Genomic DNA, 12,647 nt, shown 5'->3' with positions numbered 1-12,647 from the left:
TATCTATTGTAGATTTTTGGTTTGTGGTTACCGTGAGGTTTTGATATAGCAGTCCATATATATATATACAAGACTGTTTCAAAGTTGCTGGTCTCTTAATTTCCAAATGTATCCCTAGTATCCTGCATTTGTACTTTCCTCTTCTCACGATTGCTCGTTTTGATATCATACTTGTTTGTGGATGATTTCCTACCTTTACTGTATGTTTGCCTTTATTAGTGAGCTTTCCCATTTGTAATTTTCTTGTTTCTAGTTGTGGCCTTTTCTTTTCTGCCTAGAGAAGTTCCTTTAGCATTTGTTGTAAAGATGGTTTGGTGGTGCTGAATTCTCTTAGCTTTTGCTTGTCTGTACAGCTTTTGATTTCTCTTTCAAATCTGAATGAGAGCCTTGCTGGGTAGAGTATTCTTAGTTGTAAGTTTTTCCCTTTTTTCACTTTAAATATATCATGCCACTCCCTTCTGGCCTGCAGAGTTTCTGCTGAAAAATCAGCTGATAACGTTATGGGGACTCCCTTGTATGTTATTTGTTGCTTTTCCCTTGTTGCTTTTAATATTTTCTCTGTTTTCAATTCTTGTCTATTTGATTAATATATGTCTCGGTGTCTTCCTCCTCGGGTTTATCCTGTATGGGACTTCCTGTGCTTCCTGGACTTGGGTGACTGTTTCCTTTCCCATGTTAGGGAATTTTTCAGCTATTATCTCTTCACATGTTTTCTCAGGCTCTTCCTCTCTCTCTTCCCTTTCTGAGACCCCTATAATGCAAATGTTGGTGCATTTAATGTTGTCCCAGAGGTCTCTTAAACTGTCCTCATTTCTTTTCATTCTTTTTTCTTTATTCTCTTCTGCAGCAGTGATTTCCACCATTCCGTCTTCCAGGTCATTTATAAATTCTTCTGCCTCAGATATTTTGCTATTGATTCCTTCTAGTGTATTTTTTATTTTAGTTATTGTACTGTTCAACTCTGTTTGTTTATTCTTTAAATCTTCTAGGTCTTTGGTAAACATTTCTTATATTTTGGTCTATGCCTCCATTCTTTTTCAGAGATTTGGATCATCTTTACTGTCATTACTGTGAATTCTTTTTCTGGTAGATTGCCTATCTCCCCTTCACTTTGTTGTTTTTCTGGGGTTTTATCTTGTTCCTTCATCTGGAGCATATTCCTCTGACGTCTCATTTTGTCTAACTTTCTGTGCTTGTAGCCTCCATTCTGCAGGCTGCAGGATTCTGCTTCCTCTTGCTTCTGGTGTCTGCCCTGTCATGGGTGAGGCTGGTCTAGAGGCTTGAGCAAGCTTACTGGTAGGAAGGACTGGTACCTGCCCACTGGTGGGTGGAGCTGGGTCTTATCCCAGCTGTAGGCTCTAGGCTCAGGAAGACTTTAGGCAACCTGTCTGCTGATGGGTGGGACTGTGTTCCTGCCCTGTTGGTGGTTTGGCCTGAGGCATCCCAGCATTGGAGCCTACGGGCTATTGTGTGGGGCCAGGTCTTGGTGTCAAAATTGCAGCCTCCAGGAGAGCACACACCTATGAATAATCCCTGGTACCTTCGCCACCAGTGTCCCTGTGCCCACAGTGAACCACAGCTACCCCCCTGCCTCTCCAGGAGACCCTCCAATACCAGCAGGTAGGTCTGGCCTAAGCTCCTATGAAGTTACTGCTTTTTTGCTGTGTCCTGATGCACATGAGACCTTGATGCGTGCCTTCTAAGGGTGGAGTTTCTGTTTCCCCTAGTCCTGTGGAGTTCCTGTGATCAAGTCCCGCTGGCCTTTAAAGCCAAATGCTCTGGGGGCTTCTCCTCCTGATGCCTGACCCCCAGACAGGGGAGCCTGATGTGGAGCTCAGAACTCTCACTCCTGTGGGAGAACCTCTGCAATATAATTATTTTCCAGTGTTGGGGTCGCCTACCTGGCAAGTTTGGGATTTGATTGTATCATGAATGTGCCCCTCCTACCATCTTGTTGTGGCTTCTTCTCTGTCTTTGGATGTAGAATATCTTTTTTGGTAGGTTCCTGTCTTTTTTGTCGATGGTTGTTCAGCAGTTATTCGTGATTTTGGTGTTTTCGTGATAGGAGGTGAACTCAAGTCCTTCTGCTCAGCCATCTTGTCTTGCCATTTATCTATTTCTGTTCTTTTTGATGATATCCATTCTGACAGGTATGAGATGATACATCTCACTGTGGTTTTGATTTGTATTTCCCTGATGATTAGTGATGTTGAGCATCTTTTCACGTGTTTGTTGGCCATCTGCATTTTCTCTTTGGAAAAATGTCTTTTCAGTTCTTTCGCCCACTTTTATGTTTGTTTCTCTTTCTTTTAATTTTATTTTATTGAAGTATAGTTAATTTACAACGTTGTGTTAGTTTCAGGTGTACAGCAAAGTGATTCAGTTATACATAAAATTCATACACTGTTTTTCAGCTTCTTCGTTATAGGTTATTACAAGATACTGAGTGTAGTTTCCTGTGCTATACAGTAGTATTTCTTATTTATTTTATGTGTAGTACTGTGTATATATTAATTCCAAACTCCTAATTTATATCTTCCCTTACCTGTTATCCCCTTTGGTAACCATAAGTTTGTTTTCTATGTCTGTGAGTCTGTTTCTGTTTTGTAAATAAGTTAATTTATATCTTTTTTTAGATTCCACACATTAGTGATATCATATGATATTTGTCTTTCTCTGTGTGACTTACGTCACTTAATATGATAATTTCTAGGTCCATCCATGTTATTGCAAATGGCATTATTTCATTCTTTTTTATGGCTGAGTAATAGTCCATTGTATATATGTACCACATCTTCCTTATGCATTCCTCTGTTGATGGACATTCAGGTTGCTTCTGTGTCTTGGCTATTGTAAATACAGTAAGTCCCCTACATGTGAGCGAGTTCCATTCCAAGAGCACCTACGTAAGTCCTGTTTGTTCGTAAGTCCAACAAAGTTAGCCTAGGTACCGAACTAATACAATCACCTCTATAGTATTGTACTGTAATAGGTTTATAATAGTTTTCACACAAATAATACATAAAAAAACCCCAAAATAAACATTTTTAACCTTACAGTACAGTACCTTGAAAAGTACAGTATTATAGTACAACAGCTGGTATACAGGGGCTGGCATCAAGTGAAGGCAAGAAGAGTTACTGACTAGAGAAGGTAGAGGAGGTGGGAGGTGGTAGAGCTGAAGGATCATCAGCAATAGGAGAAGGAGGGAAAGCTGCATTTTCACTCACAGGCACAGGTTCTGGTTCCTTGCCAGATTCAATTCTATCTACCCTCTTGAAAAAATGATCCAGTGATGTCTGGGTAGTAGCTCTTATTTTCTTGTCATAGATGACACAGTAGCACTGGACTGTATTCTGGACGGCTGCTGCAACCTTCATTTACGTTCTGGACGGCTGCTGCAACCTTCGTGTACGTTCTACGTTTGGGTCCTGTGCCTCAAAAACTAATAGTGCCTCCTCAGATAAAGAAAATCCTGTTGCCACTTCCTGCATTGTGAATGCCTTCAGTTACTTCTTCTTCCTCTTGTCTCTCTTCGTCATATTTCTGGACCTCCAATTCCTGGTGCTTCTTAGCAGTACCAGCTACATCACTGCTGCTTTTATGCTTGCTTCTGGACATCCTGGGCTTGAAATAAAGATACTGTACTATACCCTGTACAGTACTGTACGGTAAAGTACACAAAAGCACAACCACTTGTAGAGGATGCACACACATGATGATGTACGCCAGACACTTGAACTAACTTATGTAAATTAGTTCATGATTGGACATGTGAACACACATTTGCATCTTTGATGGCCATTCTGACTGGTGTGAGGTGATACATTATTGTAGTTTTGATTTTCATTTCTCTAACAATTAGTGGTGTTGAGCATCTTTTCATGTGTCTATTACCCATCTGTATGTCTCTTTGGAGAAATGTCTATTTAGGTCTTCTACCCATTTTTTGATTTTTTTTTTTTATATTGAGCTGTATGAGCTGTTTGTATATTTTGGAGATTAATTCTTTGTCAGTCATATCTTGAGAAAGAAGAACAGAGCTTGAGGAATCATGCTTCCTGACTTCAGACTATCCTGTGAACTTACAGTAATCAAACTACTATGGTACTGGCATGAAAACAGACACATAGATCAATGGAACAGGATAGAGAACCCAGAAATAAACCCATGCACGTATATGGTCAATTAATCTACAACAAAGGAAGCAAGACTATACAATGGAGAAAAGACAGTCTCTTCAATAAATGGTACTGGGGAAACTGGACAGCTACATGTAAAAGAAAGAAATCAGAACATTCTCTAACACCATGCACAAAAATAAACTCAAAATGGATTAAAGACCTAAACATAAGGCCAGATACTATAAAACTCCTAGAGAAAAACATAGGCAGAACACTCTTGACATAAATTGCAGCAATATTTTTTTTGATCTGTCTCCTAAAGTAAAGGAAATAAAAGCTAAAATAAAAAAATGGGACCTAGTTAAAATTAAAAGCTTTTGCACAGCAAAGGAAAGCACTGACAAAATGAAGACAATCTTTTGCCTATTTTTGTTATTTGTCTTTTTATTATCAAATTGTAGTAGTTCTTCATATATTATGGATAAAAGTCTTTGTTATATAGTTACCAAGGTGTTCCCCAATAATCTCCAGCTCTGTCATTCATACCGATGTGTAGAACCTTTCCAAATTGTCCCAGGATGGGTCTGTATTACCAATTGTGTGCAGCAGAAGTAATATGTTGCTCCTGAGGTTAGGTTTGAAAAGAGGCTGTGGTTTCTGTCTCAGGCAATTGCTCTCTTACTCTGTTTCCTAGATCACTCACTCTGGGGGAGATAAGCTGCCATGTTGTGAGTAGCCCTACAGGGAGGCCCATGTGTCAGGGAACTGAAGTCTCTGACCGTTCTGGGCTGAATTATGTTCTTCCCAAATTCAAATGTTGAAGCCCTAACCCCTAGGACCTCAAAATGCGGCTGTTTGGAGATAGGGCCTTTAAAGAGGTGATTAAATTAAAATGAGGCCGTTCAGGTGGGCCCTAATCCAATTCTTTTAAGAAAAGGAAATTTAGACACAAAAGGAGACATCAGGGATGTGGGCACACAGAGAAAAGCCATGCGAAGACACAGCAAGAAGGTCATCTACAACCCAAAGAGGCCTCAGAAGGAACAAAACCTGCTGACACTGTGATCTTGGACTTCTAGCCTCCAGAACTTTTGGAAAATAAGTTTGTGTTATTTAAGCCACTCAATTTGTGCTATTTTGTTATAGTAGCCCTATCAGACTAATACACTGGGTAACAAACAGCAAGGAACTGAGGCTTGATAACAGCCATGTGAGTGAGCTTGGAAGCAAATTCTCTAGTCCTAATCGAGTCTTGACATGACTGCAGCTCTGACTGACAGCTGCACTCAGATTCCTCAGATTCAAAAATTGTGTGAGATAATAAATATTTGTTGTTTTAAACTACTAACTTTTGGGCCAATTGCTGCACAGCAGTAGATAATTAATGACAAATCCTTGTATGGTTTGCAAATATTTTCCCCCAGACTTATTTTTAATTTTCCTAATTGTGTCTTTTAAAGAGCAAAAGTTTTACATTTCAGTGAAGTTCACTTCATCAATTTTTAAAATGAATTGTGCTTTTTGTGTCACACTAATAAATTTTTGCCTAGACCAAAGTCCCAAAGATATTTTCATATATTTTCTAGAAGCTTTATAGGTTTAGTTCATACATTTAGGTCTGTGATCCATTTTGAGTTGTTCTTTAATATATACTACAAAGTAATGGTTTGAGTTCTTTTTTGCATATGGATATGTTATTGTTCTACCATCATTTGTTAAAATTATTATTCTTCGCTTTTGAATTGCCTTGACATTTTGTAAAAAATCAAGTAACCATAAACGTAAGAATTTATTTCTGGAATTTCTACCCTATTTCATTGAACTATAGGTCTATCTTTGTACCAATACCACACTCTCTTGATTATCATTACTTTATATTAAGTTCTAAAATCAGATAATTAAGTCCTTCTAATTTTACAAAAATGTGTTAGCTATTCTAGGTCGTTTGCATATCCATATAAATTTTAGGATCAGTTTACCAATTTCTACAAAAGATCTTGTTAGGATTTTGACAAGGATTGTATAGAATTGATAGATTTATTGGTAGAAAACTGGCACCTTAATGGTAGTGTGTTTTACAGTCCATGAAAATGTCATGTCACTCATTTACTTAGATTGTCTTTAATTTCACTTAACAATGCTTTGTAGTTTTCATTGTAAAAGTTTGCATGTCGTGCTATATATATTTCTAAGTATTTTATTCTTTTTGAAGTGATTTTGAAAGGGATTATTTAATTTAATTTTTGGATTTTTCATTGCTAGCTTATAGAAATACAATTGATTTTTCTATATGTTGATTTTGTATCCTGCAACCTTTCTAAATTCATTTATTTTATTACACGTTATATATTATATATATATATGTCTGATTCAATTAGCTAGTATTTTGTTCCTACGTTTTTATGAATGTTAATGAAGGATATTTGCTCTCTTTTCTTATAATGTTGTCAGGTTTTATCAGGGTTCTCTCCAAATCCTTTAACTTTTTTTTTTTTATCCTTTAACTTTTATGTTTCTCATCTCTTCATTGCTTCTAGATACATTCTGGGAGAGATCCCCAACTAATTTCTATCTTACTGATTTGTTATCTGATGGTGTCTAGTCGGTCAGCCAACTCATCCACTGAGTTCATTTCAATCACCATATTTTTCATAACCAGTATCTCCAGCTTATTATTGCTTCATATTGCTAATATTCTCCCTTATCTCTTTGGTGGCATTTCTTTTACTCACTTAAAATTTCTCAATTTTTTTGGGTCCATTAATTCTACTCCTCTAGCACAAATTGTCTGGTTTTCTAAAAAAATTTCTTTTGTGGAGTTATACTCCTCAGATGCTGTAATATTTTCCTCTGTGATCTCTTATTCCCTTGGGAGTGTCAGCAACTTCAGCTGTAATTCATACTTGGAGGATCAAAAGCCTGAGACTAGGATTGTGATTCTTCTTGTGATTTTTTTTTTTTTTCAGAGGGTTCGCTAAAGGGGAGCATGGATGAACCTCAGAGTGAAAAGCCTCTTGTGTTACAGTCTGGGTTCTGCTAGTTCCATTTTGCCCTTTCAGGAAGAGAACATGCCTGTAGGTTATTTCCCAGTTCCCCTGCATTTGCCATCCCTTTTCCAAGAGCTGCTGTATCCTCTGCTACTTCCTAGACCCCAGGGTGGAAGGAAGTAAAGGAGAGAACTGTTGCAAGCCAACCTGTATGCATAGTTATCAGCTTCCCCATGTTACTCTGCCTCCTTGGGCAGGTGCTGGGCTGGACCTGCTGTTTTCATGTCCACCTCGAGTTGGCGTGGGCTGTGATCCACCCAGGGTAATGTGGTTAGAAGAAGGCACAGTCAGGGAGCCCATCTCTCCATTCTACTCCTTACCTCATCAGTGGTCCATCTATGACCCCAGGCTTTCCTTTTCCCACCACAATGGTACCCAACTCCCTTTCATCTCCCAGGGGTTTGTCAGTGTTTCTGAGTTAGTCTCTAAGATCCATCATTATCCTGTCACTTACATGACATCTTCAGGATTAGACCTGGGGACTCCAGGAGGTAGTAGTATTGTTAGTTTGCTATCTTTTCAGGAACTGAATTCTACAGATTGAACTTTTAAGAAGCAGTGATGGCAATGAATTTCTGAAATTACTTCAAGGGTGTCTCAAATTCTGAAACATCTTTCCTACTGGGCTTCTCATGACATTGCTCAAATTTTCCGAGGGTGCAAGATGTTTCATTATATTCACAAAGGTTTTGTTATATTCCCAACTTTGAGGCAATGCAGTAATTCCCATATGCTGGTCCATGGACTGTTACATCACCATCACTTGGTGTACTTGATCAGAACCAGATTTCTGGGTCTCTTCCTAGAGACCAATCAAAATGGAGAGAGCTTAATAAAAATGGAGAGAGCTATTGGGAAATCTTTTTAACAAATGTCTTTGTGTATACTTCTGATGTATAATCAGTTTTGGAAACCACTTGGGGAAGGCATTACAACTGCACTGTCCACTGTCCACTGTCACCACTGACCACAGTGGCTGTTAAGCACTTGATGTGTGGTGATCCAAATAGATATGTACTGTAAATGTAAAATACTTACACTGGATTACAAAGATTAGTACAAAATTTAATAACATTTTTATATTGAGTACATGTTGAAATAGTATTTTAGATACAGTGGGTTATGTATAATACATTATTAAAATTTTCACCTGTTTCATTTTACTTTTTAAAATGTAGGTACTATAAAATTTTAAATTACTTATGTGACTCATGTTAAATTTCCATTGGACAATGCTACACTAGAAGATATTATTAAAATTTAAATTCTAATTAGATGGGCCTAAAATAATGTGAATAATCAAGAATTAGCTAAGCAGGTTAGTTAACTTATTAATTTGTTAATGCGGTCAAAAAATATTTGTTTCTTCAATTCACTTTCCAAACTGCTGCCTGAGCATCTTTGCAAATCACACGTCTGATAATGTCAGTCAGCTCCTTAAAATCCTTCAATGCCTAATGTTGCTCTAAGGACAAAAGAACTAAATCCTTGTTATGACCTTGCAAAGATCCCTCATATTCTGGCCCATTTCTTCTCAGCCTCATCTCTAATTACTCATCCTCTGGATGGCCAGTAAGCACTGCTTTCCTAGGGGAGCCTTCCTTAGCCACTCCTCCTCCCTCCTGCTCCAGCCTAGGTAGGAATGTGTGTGTGTGTGTGTGTGTGTGTGTGTGTGTGTCTTTCAGAGCACTTATTTCAAATTGTAATGATATATTCATAAATATTATCATTTGATTAACATCAGTTTCTCTCCCAGATAGTTAGCTCATTGAGCACAGGGACCTTGCCTTTTTGCTCATTTTGAATTGCCAACTTGGGTCTCAGTGTCTGGTTCACAACACACAGAAGACATGAAGGACTTGAACACCTATTTGTGTCATGCACTGTGCTATTCTGTGTGATTATAAACATTAAAATCTATACTCTGCCTTCAGGGAAGTCATCGTTAAGGGAGACAAACATGTGAAGAGCTATAAAAACATAGTGAAGCAAGTGTAGAAGATAGAATGTGACCTAAAGAGGAAACAGCATGCATTCCTTTGTGGGGAAATTAGAAAAGCCTTCCCGAGGAGCTAACTTGAAGAATGAGTAGGAGTTGGTCAGGAGGTCAAGGTGGGAAAGCTTTCCAGACAGAGGAATGAAAAAGTGTAGTATGTTCAGGAAACAGCAGATTAGTTAGGTATGACTGGAGTATAATGACTGATGAGAAAGGAGGGAGAGAAGGTTGACAGGTAGTCAGAGGCCAGGTCATCAAGGCCTAATAGGCTTTGCAGAGCAGCTTGCATGTCTTCATCCCATGGGTAATCAGGAACCAGATTCATTTCCTGAGCTTGCATTCAGAGGTTGGGACACAGAAGTAAGTGGTCAGGGAAGAAACCACTGGTTGATTCTGGGTATGATTATTCTTCAGCAGGGGAGCATGACATACTGTGATTTGGATGGACTTATTATTACAACACAAGTAACTGTTCCCAAAGAATTGGCTGGATCTTTTATTGGCAAAAGCATGATTAGGATCAAATAAATAAATCATGATTCAGGAGGTTCAATCATAATTGATGAGCCTTTAGAAGGATCCAACAATTAGGTCATTGCTATTAGACGAATCCAGGACCTAATACAGAAGGCATACAGTTTGCTGCAAAGAAGTATGTGGAATAGATTCCTAAAACGATTTTAGAAAAAAAATTTCTGAAAAAAAATTATAAAAATGTTTATTTTTACCTTTTAAATACCTGAAGTCTGAAAGCAGCAATTTTTACTAGCTAGACTAATAGTTATGAAAGCAAACTAAAAAAAATCTGATTGTTTTAATTTCTCACTTCCAACTATTAAACCAAAACTTGTTTGTGTTTACTAATTAAGTTTTGTGCAAAGTTTTTAAGTTTTTCATTGTAGGAAGACTTGAAAGAAAAATACATAGTATTTTTCTGTGGTATATTGAATCATGTAGGAAATACTAAGAAACAATTAAAATTATTTTAACTGAATATTTTGTATAGCATCTTGGCATTTGTATTGGTTATTAAATGGCTTAATCTCTTACAAATCAAAAACATGTCTGTGAGAAAAACTGAATATAATATCAATAAAGTTAAAGTTTTCCTTTTTTAATGAAATACTTTTAATGCAAATATTTATAGTAGTATTTTGAAAAAAAATTCACACCAATTACATGACAGCAAATTGAAATAGAAAAAAATGGAGCTATTTTCTGGGTTTTTTAATTAATGCAAACTATTTACAGAATAATAATGGAACATACATGGAAGAAATAAGTTATCCTGGTTACAGAGGAAGGTCAGTGAAATCATAGGGAGCTAGGTTAGAACTGTGTCTCTGCAACTTTTTTGCCATTTGACCTTGGGCAAAATCTCAGTTCTTCATATGTCAGTTTGTCTAGGATTAAATGCATTAAAGCATTTAGTACAGTTCCTCACATAAAGAAAATACCTAACATATATAAGTAAATCATTAATATAATGATTATTATTGTTTTTCTTAGTTTTCTGTTCGCTTCACTTTTTTTTTTTAATTGTATTGAAGTATAGTTGATTTACAATCTGGTGTTAATTTCTCCTGTACAGCAAAGCGACTCAGTCATATATATGAGTATGAATATGAATATATATACTCATATATATATAGAATATGAAAAAGATACATATACTCAGTTATATATATATATTTTTTTCCATTATGGTTTGTCACAGGATATTGACTATATTACCTGTGCTATACAGTGGGACCTTATTGTTTATCCATTCTATATATAATAGTTTGTATCTGCTATTTCCAAACTCCCAATCCTTCCCTCCTGCACCCCTTGGCAACCACAAGTCTGTTCTCTATGTCTGTGAGTCTGTTTTTGTTTCATAGATATGTTCATTTGTGTTGTAGTTTATATTCCACGTATAAGTGATATCATATGGTATTTGTCTTTCTCTTTCTGACTTACTTCACTTTGTATGATAATCTCGTTGCATCCATGTTGCTGCAGATGGCATTGTTTTGTTGTTTTTTATGGCTGAGTAATATTCCATTGTGTATACATACCGCATCTTCTTTATCCATTCATCTGTCAATGTACATTTAGATTGTTTCCATGTCTTGGCTATTGTGAATAGTGCTGCTATGAACATAGGGCTGCATGTATCTTTTTGAATTATGTTTTTTTTCTGGGTATATGCTGAGGAGTGGGATTGCTGGATCATATGGCAACTCTAATTTTAGTTTCTTGAGGAATCTCTGTATAATTTTCCATAGTGGCTGCACCAATTTACATTCCCACCAGCAGTGTAAGAGGGTTCCCTTTTCTCCACACCCTCTCCAGCATTTGTTACTCATAGACTTTTTAATGACTGCCATTCTGACTGGTGTGAGGTGGTATCTCACTGTAGTTTTGATTTGCATTTCTCTAATAATTAGCGGTGATGAGCATCTTTTCATGTGCTTAACAAGCCATCTGTATGACTCCTTTGGAGAAATTTCAATTTAGGTCTTTTGCCCACTTTTTAATTGTTTTTTTTTGTTTGTTTGTTTGTTTTGTTTGTTATTGAATTGTATGAGCTGTTTGTATATTTTGGAAATTAAGCCCTTGTTGGTAGCATCGTTTGCAAATATTTTCTCCCAATACGTAGGTTGTCTTTTCGTTTTGTTTATGGCTTCCTTTGCTGTACCAAAGAGTGTGAGTTTGATTAGTCCCCATTTCTTTATTTTTGCTTTTATTTCTGTTGCCTTGGGAGACTGACCTAAGAAAACATTGGTACGATTTATGTCAGAGAATGTTTTGCTATGTTCTCTTCTAGGAGTTTAATGGTGTCTTGTATTATATTTAAGTCTTTAAGCCATTTTGAGTTTATTTTTGTGCATGGTGTGAGGGTGTCTTCTAACTTAATTTATTTACATGCAGCTGTTTAACTTTCCCAGCACCACTTGCTGAAGAGACTGTCTTTTTTCCCCATTGTATATTCTTGCCTCCTTTGTTGAAGATTAATTGTCCGTAGGTATTGTGTTTATTTCTGGGCTCTCAATTTTGTTCCGTTGATCTGATTGTCTGTTTTTGTGCCAGTACCACAGTGTTTTGAATACTGTAGCTTTGTAGTATTGTCTGAAGTCTAAGAGAGTTATGCCTCCTGCATTGTTCTTTTTTCTCAGGATTGCTGTAGCAATTCTTTTTTTTTTTATGGTTCCATATAAGTTTTAGGATTATTTGGTCTAGTTCTGAGAAAAATATCATGGGTAGGGCTTCCCTGGTGGCGCAGTGGTTGAGAGTCCGCCTGCCGATGCAGGGGACACGGGTTTGTGCCCCGGTACGGGAAGATCGCACATGCCACGGAGCGGCTGGGCCCGTGAGCCATGGCCGCTGAGCCTGCGTGTCCGGAGCCTGTGCTCCGCAATGGGAGAGGCCACAACAGTGAGAGGCCTGCGTACTGCCAAAAAAAAAAGAAAAAAAAGAAAGAAAAAAATATGGGTA

The 12,647-nt window shown here is 37.3% G+C and overlaps 1 long non-coding RNA gene across 1 annotated transcript in view; it reads left to right on the top strand.

The window, feature by feature from the left end:
- LOC111178362 (uncharacterized) overlaps nt 1–12,647 on the top strand; it is a 75,228-nt gene that overhangs the window by 10,972 nt on the left and 51,609 nt on the right. The gene's annotated exons all lie outside the window — the stretch shown is intronic.

Source organism: Delphinapterus leucas, chromosome 1 (assembly GCF_059928025.1).
Source record: "Delphinapterus leucas isolate spDelLeu-1000000601 "Yukka" chromosome 1, BTC_Dleu_Yukka2, whole genome shotgun sequence".
NCBI lineage: Eukaryota > Metazoa > Chordata > Mammalia > Artiodactyla > Monodontidae > Delphinapterus > Delphinapterus leucas.
This window is presented reverse-complemented; position numbering and strand designations above follow the sequence as displayed.